Source organism: Alligator sinensis, unplaced genomic scaffold (genome assembly GCF_000455745.1).
Source record: "Alligator sinensis unplaced genomic scaffold, ASM45574v1 scaffold485_2, whole genome shotgun sequence".
Lineage (NCBI taxonomy): Eukaryota > Metazoa > Chordata > Crocodylia > Alligatoridae > Alligator > Alligator sinensis.
The window spans coordinates 1,185,908-1,195,004 of record NW_005842069.1 but is presented as its reverse complement, the minus strand read 5'-3'; the positions used below and the strand labels follow the sequence as shown (position 1 = coordinate 1,195,004).

The 9,097-nt window shown below is 39.8% G+C and overlaps 2 long non-coding RNA genes across 2 annotated transcripts in view; one reads left to right on the top strand and one right to left on the bottom strand.

The window, feature by feature from the left end:
* The window catches only part of LOC102380249, a 56,543-nt gene extending 51,438 nt beyond the window's left edge, over nucleotides 1-5,105 (bottom strand). Inside the window, exon 1 of the long non-coding RNA XR_323813.3 lies at nucleotides 4,946-5,105. This is a non-coding gene — a long non-coding RNA (uncharacterized LOC102380249). The remainder of the gene's footprint in view (nucleotides 1-4,945) is intronic.
* The window catches only part of LOC102380407, a 120,045-nt gene that overhangs the window by 33,095 nt on the left and 77,853 nt on the right, over nucleotides 1-9,097 (top strand). The window lies entirely within an intron of this gene.

Here is a 9,097-nt window from a genome sequence, read left to right as displayed (position 1 = left end):
AAAGAGTGAGATCAGCTGGGTCCAGAGGTTTGGAGGGAGGCTGTGACACCACAAGGGTCCAGAGGCCTAGGAAGGAGCTGAGGATGACACTAGTAGGACCCAAGGCCCAGAGAGGGGAAACTGAGAGTGAGTGGGACTAGACGAATCCATAGGTCCAAGGAGGTCCTAGGAAGGAGTGAGGCCAGAAGTGTCCAGAGACCCAAAGAAGGGGTCCGTCCAGGACCAAAGGAGTCTGATATCCCAGAAAGGGGCTGTATAAAAGAACAAAGGGATCTGATAGCTCAGAGGCATCCAAAAGAGACTGGGGGGTCTGGCAGCCTAGAGCAGGGATGAGTGGGAGACGGAAGGGTCTGGCAATCCAAGGAGGATCTGGGTAAGAGACTGAGGGGTCTGAGGACCCAGGGGGGGTGTGTGTGTGTGTGTGTGTGTGTGTGTGTGTGTGTGTGTGTGTGTGGAGATGACATCTGTGAGGATTAGGGATCCTTGCTGGGGAAGAATGGAGACGCACATTTTGCCTATAAGGCAGCAAGCACAAACACCGAGTGGTAATTAAGATTTAAACCAGGGCAGCTTCCTGTATTTTACTGGCATTTGAACATAATATCAAGACATGGAGGGTGAGAACGACAGACTGCCCACCGAGCAAGGTAAAAATTAAAAAATGTTGGTCTCCAGGGACTTTATGGCTATCTCTGCAGATAGTACCCTGTGGTAGGGAACACTAGAAGTATTAATTGGCAGTGGAGGAATGCTGACAAGTTTTCAGGCCCATGAGGAGACCTGTGAGCTGGATTATGTAGCTCTGTGAGATTCGGCTCCGTAGCTGGGAACTGAGCAGCCCTGGTTTAAATCATAGAGCAAACTTTGGTGTAAAGTAGAAGAGTCTCAGGTTTTGCCGAACGGCTTGCAGAACTATTGCAGGTTTTAAATCCAAGAACGGGTGGAACCAGAATGCTACAGTTCCCTGTTCTGTCAAGTTCCAGGAAAAGAGCATTTCCCCAAGGTGATTATGCAAAGAGAATCCTTTGCTGCCTTTTTATAGGGAAGTTAAACAAAGCAATGCTACCAGGCAAACTCTACAAACTCCTACTTATGAAAAGTCTTGACTTTCCGTGTAGCATTGTTAGGAAGTGTATGTTTGTGTACTAGGAGATCCATTGTAGGATAGGAGCTTTGGTAAAGGCAACAGGTTTGAAAAACTTAAATAATGTAAACATTCATGTAAGAGCCTTACAAATTAATCAAATTTATGTCCTACCAGTGTAAGATATGTTATTGTCTGTCTGTGTATCCATAGTAGTAGGACTGATACAGGGCTGGAATGGGAAAGTTAAAATTCATAGCAACTTGAACCAACGTAGAATAGAGATCTTTTTTGCGTACAACAATCAGTTTTAAGTAGCTAAGACTGTAAATAAGAATTCTGAGGGAATTTGCTCTCTGACAAATGAGAATGACATTAAAAAAGCTAAAATAATTCTGAGCTACATAAATACAAATGTTGAATGCATCAAAAGACATTATTCTAGTCCTATAGAAAGAAGTGATGAGGGTATTGGGAATAATGTGTGCAGTTCCAGTCACTGTTTTCTTATATTTAATATATTATAAAAATGAAGACTGAAATGAGAATGATGTAGAAACTTGAAGAGAGATTTTCAAGAACTTGGGAAATAATTAGTCCTGAGTTATTTGAAAGAGAGAATTTTAAATGCTGGTCAATTCTGAAAGAGAATGGATTTAAACTGTACTAGTTTTGAAAGACTGTTTTTAAGGTGGAGCAATCTGTCTATATTTTACTGTAATTCGGACCACTTTTGATTGCTCTTCTTTAAAATGGCTCCTAACATATTTGTCTTCAGTGTTTATAGAGTTAACTATTCAGTGAACTAAATTTACACTTGGAATGTATAAGATACACAAATAGGAGAACTACCTGGCAACTCTTATTTATTTGTTTTTTTTTAAAGGGAAAAAGTGCAGTTAAAAGGGTTTATTTTTTACTTTGGAGAGAAGTTAGCGAGGTGCTCACTGCAGTAAATATATCGGTCATGCTATGCCACCCTGGGATGTGTCCAGACAAGCGCAGACATTTGGTTCCCCAGGGACAAGTAGCAGCGGCGCACCTTGCACCGTAGTTACTTGTCCCCTGGGAACACCCATGCCACATGTGCTTTGGCATGCATCAAGTTACCTTGAGTGGCGTAGGGGAGGCTGGAGCCAGCACTGTACCTTACCTGGGGTTCTGGGGGCCTCCCGGAGATGACTTGAGGCAAGTGTGCCAGGCAGAGCCTGGCTGGCAGCTGCAGTGCAGCTCTGGGCAGCTTTGGTCCGCTTTTCAGCAGGGCACGGTGCCCAAGTATGTACTCCTCTGTTTTTCTTTTTCCGCAGATTTCTTTTTTGGTCCCTGGATACCCAAGGGTCAAAAGCCCATGGTGGGGGGGGGGTAGAACAAGCACGGGCAGCACACCCTTGCAGTGCAGAGAACACCTGACTCTGCAGTATGTGGCTCTGCAGTTGTTTGTAGCTTCACATACCGCATGGCTACGCTCGTCTGGATGTGCTCCTGGTGGCAAACAGTAGAGGTTCTGTTGCTGGAGTTTCTTTAGTTAGTTGAGTTTATGGAAAGGCTTTTTTCCCCTGAGAGCTGATCAACCTAGGTATCTTCTTCTTGGCTGAAATAGCCTGAATCTTTGTGAAATCACAGGGCTTCATAGTAAGAAGTCAACACAGTGAAGGTGGGCAAAAAAAATGAGTTTGCAGGATGGGGGTTGGTGGTTTCTCGTTCTGTGCCAATTTTCTAAGCAAGTGTTTAAATTCATGAACTTAAATGTGGTATTATAGTCCTGAATAAAGATGGTCTGATTTAAGGAGAGCTTGGTGACCACAGCATATCGGGCAATTGGACTACTTCTCTTATGGATTATGTTTTGTGGCTTTAGACACTGGACATTTTGGGCTGACAGATATATGCTTCTCTTACTGACTTGTGCAGTCACTGTCAAATGCTACCCAGTGTTCTACTCCAATTTTTCTTGGACTTAACATGGATGTTAACTACAACAGAAAATGACACCTTTTGTATGTGTAATATTTTACTGCAGTTCTCATAAGAAGATGAAATATCCTACTGGATTGGACTATCAGTCCATGTAGCCTATATTTATTACCCACTCTGTGCTTCTGTGAAAGTGAAGAATATTTATCGTAGGTCTTATCCTGATGAATCAATCCTGCATTAATTTCTTTCAGCTAAAAGAACAAATGCCAAGAAACCATTGCTCAAGACTGTGTTCTTGAATATATTAACATAGTGTATTCATAAAGTTAATTTGTCAGTAGTCCAGATAAATCGTTACTTGAGCCATGCCCACTGTCTAGGGCTAGGAATAGACATTCAAAAAGCCCAAAGTGGAATAAATCTAAGTTGCACAGTTTTCCAAAAGCAGTGTATTTAGATTGGCAGTGAACAGAACACACATTTGGTCATGGGCAGGGTGGTGTGGGAGGGAATCTTAGACTGGGCTCCACCATTTTAAAACCATGTGTGCTGAACTTCTGTTCTGCTGTATACACCTATTTCCAGTCACTTATCAGTAGAAGTGTAATGTCTGTACCTGGCCTAGGGGTTACTTGTATTCCAAGTTTCATAGGACAAGAACCTTTGTACTGTATCTTATTTAATTGAGTAAACACCCGCTATTATCTAGACACGTGCATCTCAAGGAATCCTGACAGTTTCTGTCCTTCTGCTTGCATAAAGAGTATGAAATCTGGCCATGCACAAGTTTTACCTAGAACAAAAACAAATAAAGCTAAGCTACTTCTATTGAAAACAGTTGTATTTGAGGCAGGCAGAGGGGAAAATTCTGAACATTTCATAGGTTAATCCATTTAAACTGCTTTCACACGATGGAATTCTGGAAGAAAAATTATTAGGAGGCACATGTGACATTTGGTGTGTGACTGCATTAATCACACACCTCTTTCTACAGGAGCACTGGGCAATTAACAGATTAATTATAACATAGAAAGCAATAATGTATTCCTAAGACTTAGAATATGAGACCTCCATAACTCTGCTGGACTTTTTTGGATGCAAATTCCTAGCAGTACAAAGAAAGAGTTACAATAATTGGAAAGTGAGACTTACTGACCTTGTTGAAGATTAAAAATATATAACATTTGGAAAAGATGGTATTAAAACTTCAAAAAAAGAGTGAACATGAATTAGTTCACTTCATAAAACTATTCTAAAGAGTGCTTAATACATGTCATCTTCACACAGTATACCACTTCTTAATGTGGACTTATGAGCCATACCTTTTTATTAGCTATAGTTTAGTAGTTCAGCTTAATGTACTGTATTAAAATATATATATATATATATATATATATATATATATAAACTCATGATGATCCCCAGTCCTTGAATGAATATATATATATATATTCAAGGACTGGGGATCATCATGAGTTTATCACTGCTGTTAGATCTTCAATTCTCAAATTACATTTGGCTGTATACCTGTTTTTCCTCCCTCTTTTTTCCTCCCTCAAGATTTCCTACACTTTAAAATATTTATCTATATTTATAGCTTTTTATTATATATTTATATAGTTATAGGTATATTCAGTTCTTAATCTAAGATGCATTTAAAACTCTGTATTCATATTTACTCTCAATACAACAGTGCTGGAAGGAAGTACATGAAACTTTGCACTGAATTCATAACATATTTTGTTCTCATGTGCCAGCCTGAAACCCCAGAAACTGGCACAAGAAGCAAGGGGGAGCTCCCACTTTTTTATATTTAAAAAAAAATCATAGGGGTTAGGTTCACAAGCTAATAGGCCAAAGGGAGGGAACAGGTAATAGGTAAAGAAGCATCAACGCTGTGGTAACATATATACTCAGTACCTTTTTATAATTTCACACCCTCACCTCTGGAGGTATCCCCAAACAAGCCTTGAGTCCCTGGAGCACTCAGTCAGCAGCCTGCAGCTGCCCCCGAGTCTGAGTCCAGCTCCTTCAGTCCACAGTCCTGGCTGACAGAGCGAGTGAGGTCTCTAGCTCTGTGTGCTCCTCTGTGTAGGGCTGGCCAGGTTCCATGTGCACGCTGCTCTCTCTTCCCCTTACTCCAGCCTCAAGATTCCTTTTCTTTCTTTCCCTTGCCCCCCAACCCCTGAGGATTTCTGAGAGTTTTAGTCTAAATTAAGTCAGCATAGCTCTGCAGACTCCCCCCTGGTTCCTCCTGTATACATATGAAATGAGCGTAATGTGAATGTTACAAGTTTTCTCTCACATTTGTAGCCATGATCTAAATGAGATGAGTATTTCATACCCCTTTTGACTTTCAGTAAGAAGGCATGCTGCAAAAAAGCTTTTTTTTTTTTTTTTTTTTTTTTTAACTAGTTGCATGTCAACTTGCTCTTGGTTATAACAGTGTGCACTATAGTGTCTAAGAACAGAAAGCAGGTTAAAGTAATTCATTACAGTAAACCTTGACATGAGTAACTTTCCTTAAATGCAGTTGATTATTATTAAGTTTAATTTTTTTAGACCCATAGGTAACAAATTATTTTAACACATTTTGTTTGCTTGTGGTGGGGTGTTTTTTTTTCTTTCTTTTTTTTAGTCTCCGAGAATAATGGTGTCCCAACAGAGATGTCTAATGAACCCTTAGCCTTAATGTTGCCACTTTCATGTCCATAGAACTTATGACTGGTTTCAAATATTAAAATAAAAAAGGGGGGGGGGGATGGGGGGCGCCCAAGAAAACAAAAGCCCACTAGTTGATTTATAGGGAGATTGTCCCAATTCTTTAAAAACAGAAAGACGTCCCCAGTGATTCTTAGCTGCAATGAGCCAGTGGAGGTTAGCAAACTGGCAAATAGTACTTACTTTTCCATTGAACTCGCTTTTAAATGATTGTCACTGAACAAGATGGAATTTATAGCTGTGTCTACAACACCCTTTCAAGCTAGGTTGGATCCTAAAGTATTAACAGAATGTCAATAACTTTGCTCAATTACAAATTGTTGTCTTACTGTGGCTTTTGCCTTGTTGGTTTCTTTCATGTAGATGGAAAGTTTTTTAAAGGATAGTAACTTTTTTAAGCTACAAGAAGACAAAAGTTAAACTTACTAATTTCAAGTCAGGGTGATATTTCCTATTACTTATGCATTTAAACCACGAAAATGAATTTTACTTAAGCTTTGTAGAAACAGTCTACATGCATATGCACATGCAGAGTAAAATTGATTTAAAATATGTCTAAAACAATTTTCCAGTCAAAAACAGAGAGAAGATGTTAACAGGGTTTTATAGTGAGATGTCTATGTATTCTATTTACATTATACTCCAGGATGTGTTTAGAGTACACAACTGCCAAGGCAACTTGTTCCTTCACCCTTCAGCTAAAAACAAGAAGCTAAAAATAAATAAGGAGACGTTTTTAATTCTGTTTTTCATTTTTATTTATATTGTAAAGCAATAAATCCCCCTTCCAAGACTATCATAAAGTCAATATATCAGTGACTAACAACATGCTCATTGGGAAAGCTACATAAAGTTGATGACTGATAAGGGATAAAACCTCATTCCCATTGCTGTACTAGTCAGTGTTATCACTTTTATGTATTCTGCCAGTAACATCCTTGATGATGACCAAGTGAAATAGCACTTAAATAAGAGCCTTGTTGGAACTCTACTGTAACAGAGTTTAGTCCTTTGTATCTACATCATTTGATCACAGCCAAATACTACACTAAATTAAATGTCAATTTTAATGTATTGTAAATTCAGTTAAAGCATGCTATGCTATGATGTCAGGGAAATGCATTTCTAATTTTTATAACCTGTACCATCAGTCATGTTTCTCTCATTTCACCAGTAGTATCTGGCAATGCACAATGTGTGTGTAAATATTCTTGTGGTTCATCCCTCCATCCCTTAATTTTAGATACTCTTCCTTAATAGTGGGATGAGAGGGGACAGAACAGTTAGTTACTAGGGCTGCATGACACTTTAGTCACTGATTCAGTTTGGCGGAGATTCAGCCTCATTCGGCAGGTGAATATCCGAATCTGAATTGAATTAAATCAGGAGGCCCTTTTAATCCCTCCAAATATATTTTGGTGGGTTCTGATTTTGTTTCAGAGAAATTCGTTGATTCAGTCACAGACACAGCTTTTTAAATGGTGGTTTGTTTGTTTTTTTTAGTTTTTATTTTTCCTCAAGGTACCAGGCGGCTCGTGAACGCTGAGATGGTGGAGCTGCTGGAGCATCCCAGGGGAGTGCGGAGGGGTCCCCAGCATGCTCGGCGGCAGACCAGGAAGTGGATCAGATGCCCTTCCAGTCCACCTCCAGGTCTACTGCCGAGCATGTGGCAGGGCCCCCTCCGCACTCTTGTGGGATGCTTCATCCACCCCACCATCTCAGCACTCATGAGCTGTGCCTGGTACCTTGAGGTATGTAGAAAAAAACATTTAAAGCTGTGTCTATGGCTGAATCGCTGATTCTCTGAATCGGCATCAAATCTTCAGATTCAGATTTGGCCAAATCGAATTGTGACAGTGATCTTAATTGACTATATAAATTGAATTGTAAATTGGATGCTTATCTTGCTGGGATCCTATGACCCCAGCTGACTTCCTGAACTTCGGGCGGGGGGCTGGACTCTATGATCTTCCTAGATCCCTTCCAGCCCTAATGTCTATGAAATCTATGACTAATCAAATCACTGTCCCCTGAATGTTTTTATTTATTTTTTATTTTTTTCAGGCCAAATCTGAATCCAATATGGCCCATTTCGCACACCCATATTGGTTACCTTGTACTTCCTTACTGTGTCCCATTTTAAGCATGAGTTAATGGACCTTAGGGGGCTAAACTATTTTTGGTTCTGTTGCAAATGAATGCTTGAGCATTTAAATTGCAAAAAGTGATTTTTTGTTTTGTTTTTTTGGGGTTTTTTTTTTTTAAGATGTTAACCTATTGGAAGGGGTAAATGAAGATGAAGTTACTGTCTTGCATCTCTCTCTCTCCCCCCCCCACCCCCGGCTTAGTGACCATAGTCTTCTTCATTTGGCACTGGGACATATATACAGCTCTTGACAAATCTAAAAACAAATTCAGGTAGATTCTGCTGCCACATTAGCATACAGAACTTCCCATGCTTTATTTATAACTTATTCCAGTAGTGTTCTACATTCTTTGGCTCTATTGGCACTGGTGAGGTGAGGCCTCACTTGGAGTACTATTTGGGTCCCAAAACTGGACACTTAAAGAGATTAGAAAGATTAAAAGATTAGAAAGAGCCAGCAGAGTAATGAATTGGGTTATAAACCTGGGGGGACATGATTTGAGTGGAAAGGCTGAAAGAGCTATGGTTATTTAAGATGGAGAAGAGGAAAATGGGTTTTGATAAATCTTCAAATACCTGAAGGGCAATTTATAGAGAGGAGGTAGTCTTTTCTCTGTAGGCCATGGGGACAGGACAATGGCCTCAAATTGCAGCAGAGGAAATGAGGATGGACATTAGGAACAACTTTCTCTACATAGTTTGTTCCAATGCCTGACTAACCTCAGTAAGAAACTGTGTAATCTCCATCTCTAGAAATTTTCAAGAGCAGGTGAGACAGACACTAGGATGGGATGGTTTAGTCGGGGATGATCCTGCCTTGACCTGGGGTTTGGACTAGATGACCTTGTGAGGTCCCTTCCAACCCTGTTTTCATATGTTCCTACATGCTAATACTAATCATAAGGCTTCAGAAACATTGAATATATCATAGGACAAGTTTGTTATATGCTGTAGCATTTCAGTGTTCTTATAACTCCTGGACATTGCACAGCTTCAACCTTGCTAAATCTAACAAGTATCTATTTAGAATTTTCCCACCTTGTGGATATCTCCATGCATTTACTCTGATTGTGAATTAATCTACAATCCCAAGGGGTAGAAGTCACGTTAGCAAATTTAAGAGCAAATGTAGGGTGTTTGTAGCACAGTGTTTGTGAAAGAGACTGAGGTTTTTTGGCTCTTACATCAAGCCTAACATAATTGATCTAATTAATAGTAACATTTTTTGG